The sequence below is a fragment of the Felis catus genome, chromosome D4, assembly GCF_018350175.1.
Source record: "Felis catus isolate Fca126 chromosome D4, F.catus_Fca126_mat1.0, whole genome shotgun sequence".
Lineage (NCBI taxonomy): Eukaryota > Metazoa > Chordata > Mammalia > Carnivora > Felidae > Felis > Felis catus.
Genome location: NC_058380.1, coordinates 52481914 through 52502443, shown reverse-complemented (window position 1 = coordinate 52502443; position 20530 = coordinate 52481914). Strand labels below are relative to the sequence as shown.

Here is a 20530-nt window from a genome sequence, read left to right as displayed (position 1 = left end):
CTACTCTATGAATTTTAAAGTCTGCTTAAGGAGAGAAAACATCTAAAACACCAACACACACACACACACACACACACACACACACACACACACACACACACTCACTCACTCACCAGAATCGAAAGTTTCAGAAAAAGAACAGAGTGCCATGAGACAGTAACAAGAGGAAATAAATTTCATTGGTTTTCCAGGAGAGAGGAGGAGAGTTAGAAATTGTGTCCTTGAGAAGTTATAATTTAAATTGAAAATTAAGCAGATGCAGAGCTTGAGGGAAGAGTATTCTAGTTAAAGGGAACAGTATGTAAGAGATTTTAAAGCATTTGAGGAACTCAAAGCTGGCTCATGATCTTAGTGTAAACAATAGTGGTATAACAGGCCTTTGTGGAGGAAGGCAGAAGCCAGATAATCATCAAACTTCTAAGGCCATTTAGGAATTTGTAAATTTTTTGTTTGAAAAAAATTTAAAAAACTCCATTGGATTCCAAAGCAATGGTATTTTAACAGCAATAGGGACACTGAGGGATTTTAAGAAGGGCAATGACATTCCCCAACTTTAGCACAAGCCATCCTCACTGTAAGTTCAGGAACTGCTTTTACTGATCTACTTTCCTCGAAGACACAGGCAAATTTATTTTAAATGTGTCATCAATGTAGTGATAATTTCCAATTGACACCAAAACTAATGAATAGAGAAAAAAGATATTCCTGGGCAAAGAAGAATAAATAATCGGTACAATAATAGCAAAGGAAAGTTTATTTTTATTTCTGTGTTTTCCCTAGAATCTCTGATGGTCTCAATTTTATTACAATTAAAGACGATACAAAGTTAATACAAAACAGCAACCATTTTATAAGTCTTTACTGTGTCCTCTTTTATTTGCTCTACAACCATATAAGGAATATAAAATTAGCCCAATTTTTTAAGTGAGGACACTAAGGTTTGTAAGCAGCAAAGATCAAAGTGATGGAGCCAGGTGGCAATGGCTCCCTAATAACTTTGAAGTTCTCTGGCCAATTTATACAAATATTTTTATTTTGCTCTTTCCAATTCTGAGAGAAGTTAGAACTTCCGCCCAATTTCAATTACAAACCAAAAAGCCCTAGCCTTCCTCAAGTCTACAAGTATTCCTCTAATTTATCTTTTCTCAGAGTTTGAGGATGCTTACCTCAACATTTCTCCTACTCTTAGTGTGAGGATTCCTGGTATTAGTTTTCTCAACTATGTCAGTTTTCAGGTCCAAAGTATCATGGAACAACACCTAGGTGTTAGACTAGATAACTATTTGGAAGCCCCTGGGAATATTTCTATAAGGGCAATAGGGACAATGTCCATTGAGGATACAAGACTCACGTGTGGTCTCCTGAGTCACTAAGGCTTACTACTGCGATCAATTACACTCACCTTCTCTCACATCTACTTCCTATACCATTCTCCCCAACAAAAGCCATGGTTTCTACCATTTCCTGTTTCACCTTGAACATGAACCTGTCCCTAAACATATTACAGAAGCACTAACTGAACCAACAAAAGATGTCACTCACAAGGACTAGTGACTTAAAAAAATATTTTTTAAACCAAAGCATAGGTATTTCTCACTGGGACTTAGATTTGTGGAGAGGGAGAATTCTGGGTATCAACTCCAGCTCTTCTCCAACCCTGTAGCTCTCATAAAATCCCCAGTTGTTATTTACATTGCTACTTGGTATGTCTTGGAATAAAGGACAGAGTCACATTTTTCCACTCTCAATCACTTGATTCCAAAGCCAGTCATCCACCTTAAATGCATCACCTGAGCTTTGCACCTACTGTGGCTCACATAATTAAAAATGTTATATTCAGTAAATAAAGGGGCCAAATTATCTGAATGGAAAAATAGTGACATTAAAAGCAGTTCTGGAATGGGAAACATGGGGGTCTCCAACCAATTCACACAAATATCATCACCAAGGCCATCAAAAATCTCAGACATGGTCCCAGATGCCTTTTTCACTCTGCTCTCACCTCATTAACTGGTTTTCCTAACTGAGGACTGACAAAGATGTCACATACCGTGGGTTACCTTGAAAATAGTGCTTTGTAAATGAACTCCCACCCTAACATCAGTACAAACAATAAACAGGAAAACATCTAAGAGGGAGGGATGGAGAGATGGCAAAACAGAACTCTCTAGAGTCATCAGGATGAATCCCCATGACTCAGAGCCCGGGTTCCTAATGTTCTGTCTTCTGCTATGTGCCTTCAAAGAAACACTCAAGAGGGGATCTAAGCTCTGTTGCCATTATTTTTTTCTTTAAATTCCCATTAAGATTTTTAGCTGGCTGACAATTTCTAAATAGCCTAAATGTCTCCATAACGTCTTAGTATTACTTGAATAGTTTCCCAGAGGACATGCAAAAATCCCACAGGGTAAGGATTTTAATATATCATAACCCACATGAGACTTTGGACTCAACTTTCCTTAGTGGCATTCACATCTGTGTGTCAGATAAGAATTAAATTCGTCTTAAGGAAATTCTATACACTTTTACCAGGGCCTCTTATTTTTTCTTTTTACTAAAACATAATTAAAACAATAAAAACCCTAACTACCTTTCATGTAACACTTTTGCCTCTCTTCAGAGTACATGCAAAGTGAGGGGCTGATCTGCTTCCCTAGCCTCTTCGCATGCACAGGACTGGCCTGGAATTCCAAGTTCCCAGGTAAACTAGATACCTTCACAAGAATCAAATGTGTTACATGCGCGTTCTTGTAAACTTTTCACCTTCTTCTCTTCACCCCACAACAGAAGATCCAGGAACTGGATCTAGACAATAGACCCTTCCAGATCTCCTCTGTAGCACTGGCTTTCCTCTATAGCAGGGATGGTAAACTAGGTCTATAGGCTGAATCCAGACATCGCCCTGTTTTACAAATAAGGTTTGATTGTAACACTGCCATACTCCATCATGTACATACTGTCTATGGCTATCTCAATAAAAGAACAGATTTGAATAGTCATTACAATGACTATATGGTCTGTAAACCTAGAATATTTACTACCTGGCCCTTTAAAAAAAGTGTTGATAGATGAAAAAGCTCTGGAGGCTTTCTGAAGAATTTTAAATCATTTTTTCAATTTTTTTAAATGTTTATTTTTAAGAGAAAGAGACAAAACATGAGCGGGGGAAGGGAAGAGAATGTGGGGGTGGGGGCACAGAATCCGAAACAGGCTCCAGGTTCCAAGCTGTTGGCACAGAGGCTGATGCGGGGCTCGAACCCATGAACAATGAGATCATGCCCTGAGCTGAAGTCAGAAGCTTAACCAAGTGTGCCACTCAGGTGCCCTGAATTTTAAATCTTTTACCTCATTCCATCAACTCCCCAACAATCTGATATCCCTCAATGCCCAAGCTAACAAAACTTTCTCTGCTCATGAGATTCCTCCAGCACTCCAGCAAATTCATGTTTTTTGACCTCTGGAATCCAACCAGTCAATGTGAACAGGGACTTTTTGTGTTCTAATAAAACAGCATTATTAAGTCTCAGATAATTACATTGATCAGTCTATGACATATTCCTCAAAGCACTTAAATCTCTGGCCTCCTCATATTCCCTAAGTTTCTGCTTAGAAATACTAGAATTTGAGGTCTTAATTCAGATTTCTCTGGCATACTTTGATTATTACGCTTTTCAAAACAGGCTTGTTGAGATACAATTCACATGCCAAAAAATTCACCCATTTAAAGCTGACAATTCAATTATGTTTAACATATTCTCAGATTTGTGCAACTATCACCACAATCTAATTTTTACAACATTTTCATCATCCCCCAAAGAAATTCTGCACCCATTATCAGTTGCTCCCAAACACCTTACACCACCTCAAGCCTGGAGCAAACACTCATCTATCTTCTGCTCTATAGATCGATTTATAGGGAAGGTCCAGAAGAGACAATCTCACTATTATAGTCTTTTGTGACTAGCTTTGTTCACTTAGAATAATATTTTCAAAGTTCAATTGTGTTGTTGCATGTACCTGTACTTCATTCTTCTTTGTCTATGTCTGAGTAATGTTCCATTGTAAGGATATACTACATTTTAAAATCCATTCACCAGTTGGTGAACATTAGAGTTTTTCCCCTTATGAATAATGGGAGCTATGACCATTCACGTACAAGCTTTTATGTAGACATGTATTTTTTTATTTCTCTTGAGTACATACCCAGGAGAATTGCTAGCTCATACGGTATACAGTATACTAACATTTATGGAAGTGCCCAACTATTTGCCAAAGTCACTGCATCCTTTTACATCCCAGTCAACAATGCAAGAAGGTCCCAATTTCTTCATAACCTCAGCAACACTTATTGTCTTTTCCATTATAATCATTTCAGTGATTGTGAAGTGACGTCTCATTGTGGCTTTGATTTGCATTTTCTTAATGATCAACAGTGTTGAGCATTTTTTTCCTGTACTTCTCTAAAGAAAAAATAAAAATGGTCAACATCCATTAAATCATTTGTTCATGTTTTAGTTGGGTCGGTTCCTTTTATTATGACATTGTAAGAGTTCTTTTTTATGACTCTGAGTCCATTATAATATATATAATTTGCAAATATTTTCTCTCATTCATTGAGCTGTTTTTTCAACTTTCTTGATGGTATCAAGTACAAAAGTTTTAAGTTTTGATAAGGTCAATTGATCTATTTCTCTCTGGTTGGTTGTGCTTTACTATCATATCTAGCTAATCACTACCTAACCCAAGGTGGTAAAGATTCACTTCTGTTTTCTTTTAAGAGTTTAATAGTTTTAACTCTTATATTTAGGTCTTTGATCTACTTGGGAGTACTTTTTATATATGGCAGGAGTTAAAGTTACAACTTCATTCTTTTGCATGTGGATGTTGGTGTTACTGCCCTGTGTTAGCACTATTCCTTTCCAATTAATTATATTAGCATCTCTGTTCAAAGTAAGCTGAACAGACATGTAAGTTTTTTTTTTTTCTGGATATTCAATTATATTCCATTGACTATATTCCATAGTGTGTCTGAGAGGTGAAACTTCCAACTTTGTCTGGTTGAGTGCCTCCCATATTATTTTGGCTACTGTACAAATGTTTTGCATTTTCATATGAATTTGTGGATCATATTGTCAATTTAGGCAAAAGAACCAGCTTAGATTTGGTATGTATGTTAAACACTGTTTTACATGTTCTGTGAGAAACTTAGGATAACCTGCTAAGGTTAGAGTGGATAACAAATTGCGGTCAGCTACAGTAGGTAGAAAATACTAATTTGGGGAGGAAAGTCTAGGACGGGAAATGCCAAGACCTCTGAGCACCACAGAAAGATTATTGCTTCCCAGACTGCTAACATGATGTAACTTTGGCATCACTCCATTATTCTAGGAAAAACTTATTTCAATCTAATCAATTTCTCACGAGGAGTTCCTCTTCTCTCTCCCTAGTATCTCTCATTGTTACTTCACCAATGATGTACAAATAACAGCATTAGCTACCATATGCATACCACTCATTGTTCAAAAGACAGTGTTTATACGACATATTTAATTCTTACAATCAACTTAACAGGTAAATATTAGTTTTATTGTACAAATCAATACCTAGAGGGCCAGTGGATAACAGCTTTGCTATCCTTTGTTTAGGAATGAAGTTTTAGAGATGAGATTTGGACTCAAACTGATAGAGCTCTTATATTTAAGCTATTAATCAGTATTTAAACTTCCCCCCATGAAGCATCCTTTTAACAAATATTTTTGCAATCAATTAATTCATCAAAATTAAGTCAAGCTTCAGCAGCAGTAACTCTTTGTACTGCCTTTCTAAGCTCTCTGAGTGACTCTGAAACAAAAATCTTAACTCCACTATTTTTATAAAGATAAAGATCTAAAGAAGCCTACCTATCATTTTATAAGAGCCTACCCCATAGTAAAATTATTTTATGTGTCAGATGTGCTTCCAAATAGTCCATGTAGATGAAATAGGGGATGCAATTTGATTAAACAAGTTTTTGAAAATTGTCAAAGACAGGGATTAATACATCGGGTTCGTTATACTATTTAATCTGCTTTTAAAAATCATTATGTCCAGAGTAAAAGTTTGTTTTTTTAAGCAGAAGATTTGAAAGTTTTTTCTTTAATCTCAAATGCATTGGTGAAATAACGTCTCTTTTACAGAACTAGTAACGTTGAGGAAAAATAAGGTAAAATAAAGTACGACACAGAGTAAATATATAAATAACCAACATCAAGGGCAACTAAATTAATTATTTCAAACATTTAAATTGGTGGTCCTAGGATTCCATGTCATTTTAAAGGTTCCAGTTTTCTCTCTTCTCCCTGTCCAGGTCACGGTTGCTACTGGGCTATTTGGTCAGTACCAACCTACTTCAGTCATGTCCTAGATCCTGAATAATTTTTCTCCTGTTCTTATGAGCTGATCAACTTATCTGATGTACTCACTTTACTGATCAGTCTTAACTTGTGCTCTGCTCTGTAGAGCAGGACACTAATGGACACCAAGTCCATTCCTGGAAGACATGGAATTTTTCTAACAGGCCTTATATAACGACTCCCACTTTGCTGAAGCTTCCCTAGACTGCTGATCATGACATTTTCACCCAATGACCTCTCTCCTTCACTTGGAGTCAGTCCTGTGCTCTCATTTGACAACTAGCTCCCCCAGATTTCCCAGGCTTCCTCTCTACTTTCTCTCATGGGTGCTTCTTGTAATAAAGACCTTTCCTTGTTTGATCACCATGGCACTTGCTTATGGGGGGACTGCTAGTAGCATGACTACATACTGGACAGATTCCCTAACTTTGAGTCACTTTTAAGTTCTTTAGACTTGTTTTAATGTCCAGTCTTATATGGCACTTAATTTTATCTCTCTTCTTCCTCCAGACTCCTGCCAAAGAAGCTTGGAGAGTCAGGAGCTGTAGCTCTTTATTCTCAGCCTGCTTTTAGAGCCCCCTTTGGCTGCTGCTCTTTCTTTCCTTAAATAGTGACTATAAGTAGCTCAACACTCAGGTTTGTTGGAAACGTGGATTAGATACATGTGAGTTCCTTAAGGACTTCTCCAGAGACCTCTTCCTGGCTGCATGGTTTTCTAGTAAGGGATATCCGATTCCAACTTCATTTCATTCCACTCTCTGCTACATTTTCAACCTCTGTTCATACAATCAATTCAGACAGCAAACAACTTTCTTGGGTGGGTGCTTACAGGACAGCTCAAGCTCATCTTCTTCCAAGCACTGAGGGTGGGAGGCTGACTGCTACATGGCTCCCCAGCCCCCCCCTTTTTTTTTTTTACCTTGTCCTCCCCCACCCCACCGGTTACCTTATTGCTCTATTCAAAAAGGCATAGATTTCAGATCAGCAAATCACTTCATAGGAACACTTCCAAAAGGGAAATGAAATGCCAGTATTTATTTTCTTCTCTATCAGACTTCCTTCATCTCCACAGACTATTCTCTCAGAACCACATTTACTTAGCTAGTGGGTGGTGGACACATACTTTCTCTTCAATAGGAAAGGGTAGCACAAGCCACATCACTCATTTCTAGGTTCTTATATAGGACTTCAAAGGAGTTCTTTGATATATTTAACCTCCCTGTGGTGGTTTTGTATAAACGAAATAGAGGAAAGGTGATGGACAGTTTGAGTAGCAGAGCTTATCTGACCATGACTAAGTCCTGGAAAGATGTCAGACCTCAATTATTTTGGGCTTTTGTTAGAAAACGGTGAGTATTTGAAACTTCTTTGTCATCAGTTTAAGGTTCTATAAATCTCCATGGAACAGTTAAGCTTCATGAAATAAGTTCTGTGACATTAATTTGCTCCCCTGCAAAGCCCGGATTCAACCCTCTTTGACACTGTATTCCCATTTTAAACTGTTAACACTTAATACTGTCTCTAGCTTTTAATTGTACCTAGATGCAGTTCACTGTTGCCCTCTTCAATTACATGTTTTCTAGATCTGCCACTCCTCTGGATTAACTCAGGAAATGGACGGAGAAAACTTAGATACTAGCCTACACACACTCCTTTGTTATTTTTTTTTAATGAGATTTAAGTGATTACTACACTTTATCTTCTATCCATCTTGTTTCCCTTGCATTTCATTAAAATTTGACAGTGGAATGATCTCCAAATTCAGACATCTTTGCCTTATGACACCCCTACGATAGTTAAAAACATCAGTTCTAAGTCATGGTTTTTCTCTTCTGAGTTATTCTGGATGCCCCAGCTACTTATTTGTGATTTTCTTCGTGAAAAGGTAGTCTGTTGAGTAATATGATTCTAAGGGTAAAGGGGACTTCCCTTCCATTTTCTTAAACATTATTTCTCAGTCATCAGCATGTCCCGAAAGATCTCATATGCTGTGTCTGGGATCTTTGCTGCAAGGGCCCAACTCTCGCATGACACATGAAGCAGTAGGCTTAACTGCACCTCTCTGCTTATCAATACCCACCTCCATGTCTCCAAAGATTACTGATTTCTCCTACATTCTGTCTCTAAGACATTCCCAATATTTCTGGTCTTCTTCAAATCAGTAACTATATCCCTTTTGTAGGAGTATTTGGAAATGCTAGAATTGAAGAACCTACAAATTCACTTTTACTTTGTCAGACCAGGATTCCTAACCTGTATAGAAAATGGTATTACAGGAAAAATGCAAGCCTTGAAGAGGAAATGAAGAGACTGCCTTTCCACTAGTGTTAAAGAGAACCATTCCTTGGCTAATGTTAACAATCCAGGCAACAACAGATGTTGGCGAGGATGCAGAGAAAGAGGATCTCTTTTGCACTGTTGGTGGAAATGCAAGCTGGTGCAGCCACTACGGAAAACAGTATGGAGGTTCCTCAAAAAATTAAAAACAGAACTATCCTATGACCCAGGAATTGCACTACTAGGTATTTATCCAAGGGATACAGGCGTACTGTTTCAAAGGGACACTTGCACCCCAATGTTTATACCAGCACTATCAACAATAGCCAAAGTATGGAAAGAGCCCAATGTCCATCGACAGATGAATGGATAAAGAAGATGTGGTATATATATACAATGGAGTATTACCTGGCAATCAAAAAGAATGAAATCTTGCCATTTGCAATCACGTGGATGGAACTGGAGGGTATTATGCTAAGTGAAATTAGTCAGAGAAAGACAAAACTCATATGACTTTACTAATATGAGGACTTGAAGAGACAAAAAAGATGAACATAAGGGAAGGGAAGCAAAAATAATACACAAACAGGGAGGGGACAAAACATAAGAGACCCTTAAATATGGAGAACAGAGAGTTCCTGGAGGGGTTGTGATAGGGAGGATGGGCTAAATGGGTAAGGGGCATTAAGGAATCTACTCCTGAAATCATTGTTGTACTACTATATGCTAACTAATTTTGTTGTAATTTAAAAAAAATGAAATTTAAAAAATAATAATAATAAATTTAAAAAGGAGCACCATTCTTGCTACTCATCAGTCACTGTACCTCTGTCATTCTTCACATTTCATGGAATTTTCTTCTAATTGAAACTTTAAGTAAGCACTCCCACATAAGCTCAACTTAGGTATGAAGCTAATGGAGTGAAATTTCTGTAAGTAGAAAGACAGCAATATTCCCAACATAAAAAACAGATTTTACAGTTGCAGATTCAATAGTGATGCTTCTTGTTTTATGAACATTTTAAAATAGAAATATTTGTCCCTTAGTCCAAAAAAATTGTCTCAATAGAAATCTTAGGATAGTTTTCAGTTACAGATTTAGTCCTCAACTGATTGTTTTCTTTCTTTCTAATTCAACCTTGACAGGTATTATTTGGAATCTTATTCATGGTAGATTCTAAAATTTCCACTGAGACACACCTACTAAAAGAAATTTCCAGCTGAGCAAATATTTTTACCACAGATCGTGTTCTTTTTACTCATTCGCTGACATGTCTTGTGAGACCCTGTAGTCTGCCCCACCTCTTTGCCCCTGTGACACAGCTCACCCCAGATCTGACATGTTTTTTAGGCACTTCCAGGTAAAGGACCAGGAGTCAATTTAGAGCTGTAGAATTCCTTAGTCATCAACATGTCTATTTCTTTCCAACAGCATTATGGAGACTTCATTAAATTCTCCTTAATTTATTCACTCCTAAAGCTTATTTTTCATTATTTAAAAAATGCCAGATTGGGATGAACTAAAAACATAATATTATCTTTAAAAACAAACAAAAAAAGACTTAGAAAAGGAAGAGAATGGGAAGAGAGAAAGATAAAGAGCTAAGAAAGATAAAGGACACAGAAACCCTAACAGTCTTTCTGAACAGAGGACTGCGGTCCACACCAACAAATGACCACTCTCCCAGGTAATCAAAACACACCCTCCCCTTAGACGCTCCAGAGACAGTGTCTAATACATCTTCGTGCTTCTAGCCCAGGAGTCTCCCGCAGGTGATGGTACCTCTGCATTTAACTTCTTCCTGTCGATCACCATGTTTCTGTGTATGCTGGATGTGAAGGGGAAGAGTATCAGCTCTATCTTCCCAGAATAAGCTATTTGCCATTTACTATGAAGAAGTTTGTCCTTCCCCACATGATTCAAATATACTGAGTATAATTTCTATTTGTTATTTGGCTCAACTTCAAACATATTATTTATTGTACTTTCTCTAACGTATTCTAGGAATCATGTGTATTCAATATGGTTCAGTGCAATTTTCTTAATATTTTGTTACTGACAAGAGAACTTAATTTTCAATGGAGGGCATCTTACTCTTGGAAATAGTTTATGAGTTTCCTGTTTCAATCACTCATGAGGGACTCCTCTTTAATCTCCCCAGGGTCTCTGTTCGCTTTATGAAGGATAATGAAAAACGACTATAGCTACATCTAGTGAGCCCCTGCTGCCTGCAGCACTGTAAGCAGTTGACAAGTATCATCTCATTCATTCTGCAAAGTAACTTATGAAGAAGATAATATTCATTCTATTTTAGAGACTGCAAAACTAAGGCCCGAAGGTTAAAAAAATGTTATAAAGCAGTAAATTTTCAGACTTTGGAAACTTTTCCCCATGCATGGTGTGTGTGTGTGTGTGTGTGTGTGTGTGTGTGTGTGTGTGTGTGTGTTTGCCAACAAACTTACTCCTGAGAAGTCTTTCCCTTAATTTGTCTTTCCTTTCTTCAGAAGACTTCAAAAAGTTTGGGTAACTTTAAACTTATTTCTCAATTCTCTAGTCTACTTCACATCAGTTAGTCTCCTTTTGTTTATGTGTTAGCTAAGAAATTCTAGTGTAGTGAAATGCCTATGTATGTTATCATGTCCATATCTTCACAATTTCACTTGAAACTTTGTTCCCTAAATGAATGTCCTCATCTTCAGACCTCAAAACCACTAATAGGCATAACACACATCACCAAACAGTAATATAGACAGGAAATAGGGCCACTTGCCCAATGGGGAAACAGAGCAGGTCAGACGACAAAGAGGAGTCTTCCTTTCCAGTACAGGGAAGTCTCTGGCCACCTAGATCTCAGAAGGACTGAAATCTGGCTATTCCTCCTACCCTCTCTTTCTGTTTCCACATTTCAAACCCTGAAATTTGTGGTTAAACCAGCTTAATAACAACACACACATTTTTACCATGATTATATATAGCCAGTTGGGGTTACCATATTAACTATCATTAATTGAACAAGGTAAGTCATCACAAATCTGGGAAAATAAAAAGGCAAGAGAGAGAAAGATACACAAAGGATACTGATATTGAGGGGGCGTCTAGGTGGCTCAGTCAGTTAAGTGTCCAACTTCAGCTCAGGTCATGATCTCGTGGTTTGTAAGTTTGAGCCCTGCATCAAGCTCTGGCTGACAGCTCAGAACCTGGAGCCTGGTTTGGATTCTGTGTCTCCCTCTCTCTCTGCTCGCACCCTATCTCTCTCTAAAAAAATAAACATTACAAAAAAGATACTGGTATTGAGAATAGCTCTTATAAAAGGAAAAAATAGCTTATTTATTAAGTTTTATTTCTAAATATCTTATTTCTGAAACATTCCCTCTGTTCCTTGAAGCAAGAAACATGTCGGGGTGGAGGACACAGCAAAGTTGCACCAGAAATAAGCAACCTTCTAGTTACTATTAGAAAATGTATTCCTATTGACAACTCTTCTCCCCACCCCCACTAAGGTTTATACACAGCTAAGATCCTCCTATATCTTGCTACTTCTTATTAGGTATATGTTCTTTTAGAGGATGTCTATTAGGAAAGCCCATTACTCTAAGTCTGTTAGTATTTTATAACACAATGGAAAATTTTACTCTCATCATTCAATATAATGTGACACTCTGGAGTGAGCTGAAAACATAGTTACACATAGGCTATCCTACCTGGTCTGCAGTGCAAAATAAACATTGCCTACCAAGTCTGGGACACACAGTTCTGGAAGGAGGCAAAACCTATTTCCTCTGTCTTGTTCAATGGATCTACCTATCTGTATGATGAGCTGTGAGTGGGTTTCCTGGTTCCCGTACTTGCAAGTGTTTGTCCTATTTCCACAATGTTTCTCAAATGCATAGGGTTCATAGATGCTGTTAATATCTGCTTAGAGAGCTTTAAGATTGAATGCTCAGAAATGTATTATTTTTCTCCAACAAAACTGGAACAAATTAATTTGGTATTTTTATCTGGAATAAAGCTTCTTAAATAAAATACCTCTTAATGTTAAGACACACTGTTAACAAAGCAGATCTTAAGACCAAAAAATGGGTCCAACAGTCCTACATAGAAAACAATGGACTTGAAGAAAACATCTCAAGGTTGCAATGGAGAGGTTACATTCTGTACATCCCAAAAAAGTTCCTGCACCTGAGTCTCTAGGAAATACCATGCTGCTGACTCTCCCAGATAGCTTCCTTCCTGTACTCTTTATCCACTGATATTTTTTTATTTTTTTAATTTTGTAAAGTTTATTTTTATTTATTTTTGAGAGACAGAGACAGAGCAAGTGGGGGAGGGGCAGAGAGAGAGAAGGAGAAAGAATCCCAAGCAGGCTCCACACTGTAAGTACAGAGCCTGATTCAGGACTCAAACTCATAAACCATGAGAACATGACCTTAGCTGAAACCTAGAGTCAGATGAGCCACCCAGGTGCCCCACCATGGATTTTTATATTTGAAAATTACTGGTGACTATTAGACAATGGAAAATTTGAGTAGGAAGACAGGATATTAAAACACACTTTCAGAGTCAAAATGATTAGAAAATAATACATAGAGAGATTAACAGAGAATAGTATTGCTACCATAGCCTCTCCTTGGGATCTCGTGCTTTAAAGAATAGATTTCACAGATTATTCCTACTGTAACATAATCTACTTATAGATATTTCAGGAAGATTTTACATAATTTTTAAAGACCACTTCTTATTTTCTGGCCGTTCATGCCAGGTCACTATATGTAATATTTCTGGGACTTTTACAACAAAGTCACCACAGCTGACTTTAGTCACCACAGCTCAAAGAAATGAAGGAACCATATTTTCTGTGTGCCATGATATTAAGACACACTCAGACTGACGTGGGGTGGGAAAGGGCAGCAGCAGAAGACATCCTATCTGCCTTATCCATTAGGATTCTCCAGAGAGAAAAATGTGAAAGTGTGTGTGTGTGTGTGTGTGTGTGTACATACGTACATGAGCATCTATGTGTGGTACAGGTGGTACAGGCAGAGCAGTGAGACATATACTCAGATTATGTTGGATGAGTGTCAACTCAAGCCTTCTCTACTCAGCATGTGTAAAATTAATTAAGAGTAAAGTCTCTTCCCTCAACTACATGCTAGTATAAAAATCTTTCTGCACATTCTTTAATTTGCTATTTTCCAGATTCTTTAGGTGGACACTTAGATCATTGATTTTGAAATCTGTCTTCTTTTCAAATATATACATTTTAGACCTGCATTTCTCTCTAAAGAATCCCTTACCAGCATCCCACAAATATTGAATTTTCAAAAATGTATCGATTAATTTGAAATTCTTCCTATATTTCCTTGTTACTTCTTTGGCATCGTAGTTATTTAAAATATTTTGTTTCCTTTTCAAATGTTTGGAGATTTTTCAGGATGTCTTAATGGTACTGATATTTAAATTAATTCAGTATGGTCAGAAAGCATACTCTAGGATTTCAGTCCTTTGCCATTCTGTGACATCTTACAAACCAGCATATTAACTATCTTAAAGAACGTTCTGTTTGCATTTGAAAAAAATATGTATTTTGATTTTGCTGGGTTTAGTTTGAAAATATCTACTAGATCATGTAGGTGGGCAGTGTTATTTGAACTTCTCATATTCTTACTAATTTTTTTTATAATCTTTCAATTACTGGGAAGAAGTGTTAAAATCTCCAAATATAATTGTTTTTCTATCTAGTTCTTCTCCTATACCTGTTAAAATTTGTTCCATGTACTTATAATTTCTGTTATTACAAGGTACATACACATTTAGGATTCCTGTGTTTTCTTTTTCTTTTTTGATTCCTGTGTTTTCTTAATGAAATATCCCTTTTATCATTATGGAATGTTGTTTTGCCCTAATAATATTCCATTACTGGCAGCCCTCTGCCTAATGGTAATATAGTCATATTATCGTATTATTTTCACGGTTTACATTTTTTTATCTTTCTACTTCTAACCAGACGTCCTTTTACATTTAAAAAGAATTCTCTAGTGGTTTTGTACCCAATCTTATTTTGTATCCTGACATCCTGCCTTTTAACATGACTGATTGGATGATTTTCATATAATTAAATTATTAATACTATCAGGCTTAAGTCAGTCATCTTCCTAATTGATTTCTATTTGTCCTATCTATTCTTCGGGTCTTTCTCCCTCCGTGCCTTTATTTTTCACTGAGTTGTTAAAATTTTTTTTTACTCCTTCATTGTCTTTTGAGCTGTATCTGTGAATATTTAGTGGTCACCATAGGAATCAATATGTTCCTTCTGAACTTATGACAGTCTATTCTGAAATATACCACTTTGCATAAATAAAACCTTAAAACAATGTATTTCAATTGATCTCTGTGTTATCTTTGTGTTATTGTCATAGTCTTTACTTCTACTTATTTTATAAACTTTACAATGTATTATTTTTACTTTTGTTTTGAAGAGTTTTTTTAAAGAATTACTAAAAGGGAAAAATAATTCTTTATAATTGCACAAATTTTATAATTTCCCACTCTCTATATTCTTGCTATTAAGATTCCAGATTCTGTTATTCTTTTGGCTTTAGCCTGAACAATTTCTTTTAGCATTTCATATGGTGTTAGCTAAATACAAATTTTCTTAGGCTTTGGCTATCTAAAGTATCTTATTTGCTTTCATTTGTGAAATATATTTTCACTGGATAAAGACTTTTTCACTAGATTTTCACTGGATACAGTCGATTTTTTCTTTTCAGCATTTTAAGATGTCCTTTTCTTGTTTCCTGCTTTGCCTTGTTTCTGATCAGAACTTATAGTTCTTATTGTTATTCATCTGTGCGTCTCTTATAGTCACTGGTATTTTTGTTTGTTTGGTTTTAGTATTTTAGCTTTACTCGTGGTTTTCCACAGTTTGATTATAGTGTTTATTTAACCTGTTTGGTGTATGCCATGTTCTTGAATCAGTGGGCTGATGATTTTCCTTGGAACTGAAGAGAATCTTTAAAAATCATGCTTTATTCTCTCTTCCGTCCCTAACTCTGTGACTCCAATTGCATATATGTTAGTCTGTTTGCAATTATCCTGCAAGCCATTCTATTGAATTTTTTTTTACATACTTTTCTCTCTGAAATTTTGATAATTTCTACTCACTGGCCTTCAAGTTCAATGATTTTTTCCTTCATTAGTCTCCAAGTTGTTCTTAAACCCATCCAATGCATTTTTTGTATCAGATATTGTCTTATAGAATCTTTACTTCATTCTATCTTACTTTTCTTTTCTCTACATGATAGTCCTAATTTTTTATTTAAATCTTATCCTATTTTTTAAAACATATTTAGAGTATTTGTTTTAAAAGTCCTTGTATGAATGATTACATAATATAGTCTTCTAATTATGTCTTCTCTTGATTTGGGATCATAGTTTACTATTTATTTGCACTTTTTAGAATTATTATATGCATTGTTTTTTTTTTAATTTTTTTTCAACGTTTATTTATTTTTGGGACAGAGAGAGACAGAGCATGAGCGGGGGAGGGGCAGAGAGAGAGGGAGACACAGAATCGGAAACAGGCTCCAGGCTCCGAGCCATCAGCCCAGAGCCCGACGTGGGGCTCGAACTCACGGACCACGAGATCGTGACCTGGCTGAAGTCGGATGCTTAACCGACTGCGCCACCCAGGCGCCCCTATATGCATTGTTTAAAAAGGTAGAGCTAGAAGTATATTGTGTTATTTTGTTTATTATAGCACAAGCCATGTCACCTCCTTTGTTGGACAGGATGAGAGGCTGACCATTCAGGTTCTTCCTCATCAAATTGAGTGACGTTTGAACCACTTTAATTAGGTTGAGTTCACTCATGATTAGTTCAACCCAAAACCTACTTGGCTTTTTGTTGATCTTGCCATTATTCGAACTGGGAGCAAATGAGGCTGTTATTTCATGTAATTTTGACTTGATATGCTTGGAAAACATGCTTTGATTTAACACAGACACTGCCCCAGAATTTAAGTGCCATATGAAAGTTTAAGAAAAGATGATTTCCCTCCATTCTCTAACCCCTTCCCCAGCACTACTCTCTGTGCACAAGTTAGAAGTGAAGATGTCCTGAGAATTATTAGCCCTAGTGATTTACTTTTGCATACTTTTGGGAATCTTCATGGTAATATGCTCTCCATCTAATTTATAAGCCATTCAGTACCACTATATCATCATTGCCCTCTAAATTCTCTGCTTCTGTGGTGACCCATTCCCCCCATCCCCAATCCCACTCACTTCCAGAAAAAGCAGGGCAAGTATGCTGTCCTATGAAGGGTTTTGCTTTCTCTGAAATTCAGTTCATCAAGGCTTCCTTGAGTCCCTGTTCATTATACAATTAGAAAAATGTTCATTTGTTCCAGGTTTTCTTCCCTTGTTTTTACCATGGGAATCAGAGTACTGTGAGGCCTTTAGCAACATAAATGAAAGCAGAAGTTGCCTGTCCACAACCTTTGAAAATTTACTCTTAAGATTTCTCACTCTTCTTCCATATTCTTAGCTTCCTTGTCAATTTTACCACCACTGTTTTTTGATGCTTAAAATTACATGCCACAGAATATATAATCCCAACAAATTAATGACAGTGTTTCAAGCTCTGAATGAGCATATTCATAAATATTTTCCATTTTATTATCACTAATTTAAAACCCATTTTTATGCTATTTCATATACTCTATCCAGTCTCAGCCATCTCTCAAATTCCCTGGGTTTCTTCAAGTTATTAAGGCCCTCAACTTTTATTCACATGTACTAAGAACTTCTAAAATTTAATGATCACTCAATCAAATCTTGATTACTACTTTTTTTTATATTGTTTTTGGAATACAGTTTTTCAGGGAATAGCCTCCCAATCTATTGTCAGAGCACTCTGTGCACAGAACAAAGGCGTTAGCCTAAATAAGATTTTCTGACAGTGTAGAAAATCCTACTGTGTATTTGTCTGGTAAAGGTATTCATGTGGCCCCTATTCACTGAAGACAGGAGAAATCCAGCCACTAAGGCCACAAGGAGTATCTTTCTAACAAGTCCACAGATACCATCTTTCTGGCCTCAATCATAATCTATGAATGCTCTTCCTGATCAAATCTTACTGGTGACATCCATGCTCAGATTCAGCATATATATGCTAACAGTGGAGTAAAAAATGTGTCTAAACTATACGTTCCTGTATATTTTTTAAAAAGCTACAGTAAGAAAGAGATAGGAAAATAACAGAGCAATATAGTCTCAAGCTAAATCTTGTTGATTGTAATTTTAGGAAACTTTCACTCCCTACACGAAATGTCTCACACACACTCTATTACAGACTTTTCCTCCTGACTTGCTTTTTTCCTGCTCTGAGCACTTCATTCAATAATACAAGAACATTCATTGGGTTATTTTATTAACAGAGAAAAAAATTTTAAATAATTTCAGCTAGGATGTTGACTATTCCTAAGTCGAAAGGTGCTTTTAACTCATTTCTCATGTCTTCTGCCATCGTTCTGTGGCAGGTCATGCATCCTATAATATTCAACACAACTGGCACGTGTTGGTAGTGATGCCTCTGCTTATGCTACTCCTTTTTTTAAGTTTATTTATTTTGAGAGAGAGAGAGAGAGAGAGCACACACACAAGCGGGGTAGGGACAGAGAGAAAGGGGAGAGCGAGAATCCGAAGCAGGCTCCACACTGTCAGTGCAAAGCTCAATGTGGGACTCAAACTCACCAACGGTGAGATCATGACCTGAGCAGAAACCAAGAGTCAGTCACTTAACTGACTGAGCCACTCAGGTGCCCCTCAATTCTCCATGATACCAGTAGTCCTCATTTGTCAACTGGGTTGTTAGAAACATACTTGTCAAGGTATTGTTTTGACGATACCCTGATCAGCAGCACTCCTCAAGTCTTACACACAAGGGGAACTATTATTTCATTATTACGAAGCACACAGATAAATTGAGAACAACACTTTGTACAACCTAGCTGTCTCATATTTGCCTCATTTCTATTTTAGGAAGTACTTGAGTAATCCCAAATTGCACACCAAACACATAAGCAGCAAACTTGAAAGAACAGAAGATCCAGAAGGAAAGAGAAGAAACCGTGGGAACAAAACCGCTAACTATAATGTCAGTACTAGAGATAATGAGTTTCTAATAGTGCCCCATCCATATACATGTACTCAAATATGGATTATCTAGAAATATGACTATAAGTTTCTGCCCAAATTCTCTTGACATCATCTGAGAAATTTCACAAACTAGCTCTAGACCATTAGAGTAAAAATACATTCCAAACGCATAAATCACAACTTCCAAAATTTAAGTAAACAAGAAGTAATTAAGAAAGATGAAGAAACCAAGTTACAATAAGATGGAAAGACAATTTCAAAGATAATCAGTCAATATTGTTGCTGTCATTTTTAACTTTTTACAACAGTAGTTTCTGTTACCCAAAATCTTTTACTCTCGGGATACATTAGGATATTAACAAACATAAGCTTTATAAACTTGACTTGTGATTTGTCTGAGTCACCCTAGAGGCCACATGGCTTGGTACACACTTCCAGTGTTGGAGTAGGTTTTATTTGATTACTATTGACCTCTTCCTTGTTTGCCATTTTAAGATTGTTTTTAAAATATACAGCAAAGGTACCTCACAGTAATAGGAAAACTATTCCCTAACAGTCCAATTTTTAAGGAGTCTTCATAATTTAACACTGGAAAGCTAACCTTATTCAAATCAAGGTGTGACAGTCAGCCTCCCCTCCAATATTTCCCTAAAGGGAACTCAATGTAGCCATGGCAGATATCTGAGGGCCAATTAAAGGCTTCAATTCCTTCAGTTAATTTCCTTGGAGAATTCCCATGGCAAGATTACAGGACTGCGACTTCAGAGTTTTGATTGTTTTGTTTTTGGTGTCAGAGGGGTAGGTCTAATCTTTAATACCTCTGATTCCATCTCTAAATAATCCTTTTTCCCAAGTATCTGTCCTTGACTCATTTAATGTTTCAAAGTTGATCTGTTTGCAGAAAAGATCATCAAATTAGTAACAATAAAGAAGAGAGTGAGAGACAGCTAGAGACAGGCAAGCAGCCCTAGAGAGTACACAGCCCAGAATGGGAACGGCCAGTGGGCACAGGAGCAGCATACCTTTTGCTTTAGGACTCAGAACCTCACAGCGATGAGGAGCTACGTGGCTTTGTGTATAAGTGATCTCTTTCTCACCCCTTCCTGCAAGTAACCCTCAAGAGAAGAGCCTCACCTCATGTTATCCAGTGTAGCCATAGAGCTCACCCTGTGAATGTTTCCCTGTTGCACAGGCTTCAAAAATACCCACCTTCCCTTCCCTGTGTGTTGCCATAGTTTCTACATGACATACTGAATGGTGATCTATAACACCTTGCATAGCTGTTTATAGGTCACATTCAACTTCAAGATTTACACTTAACTTCCAATGGGGACATTTAAGCTCTTGGAAATAGTTTTGAGCTTCACCTATGGGTCACTCATGGGGTGGTCCTCTATGTTCTCCCCAGCAATTCTATTCCCTTAGTGAAGTGGCAAAAAGTATTGATGTTTTTACTGAGCTCGTTTTGTGCTACAAGTTTTTATCAATTGACATGCAATACGTCTCCAGCATGGTATGTGGGAGCTATGATGTACTTCCTTTAATACATGTTGAAACTGAGATGCAGAAGTTAACTATTTCTCAAAAAACTCCATGTTGTTAATTTTAAGAGCTGTGATTTGTGCAACTTCAAAATCAGGGTTCTTAGGCATGACACACTACTTACTGATAGGCACAGAACAGGTTACCAATTAATGTCTGTT

At 36.9% G+C, this 20530-nt stretch overlaps 1 long non-coding RNA gene across 2 annotated transcripts in view; it reads right to left on the bottom strand.

Moving 5' to 3' along the window:
- Window positions 1–3222: 3222 nt before the first annotated feature.
- LOC123381609 overlaps window positions 3223–20530 on the bottom strand; it is a 46036-nt gene continuing 28728 nt past the window's right edge. Inside the window, exon 4 of one of the 2 annotated variants that reach the window (XR_006588837.1) lies at window positions 3223–4460. This is a non-coding gene — a long non-coding RNA (uncharacterized LOC123381609). Of the gene's footprint in view, window positions 4461–9452; window positions 10499–20530 lie in introns of those variants that run through there. The other variant, XR_006588838.1, reaches the window with a different exon arrangement.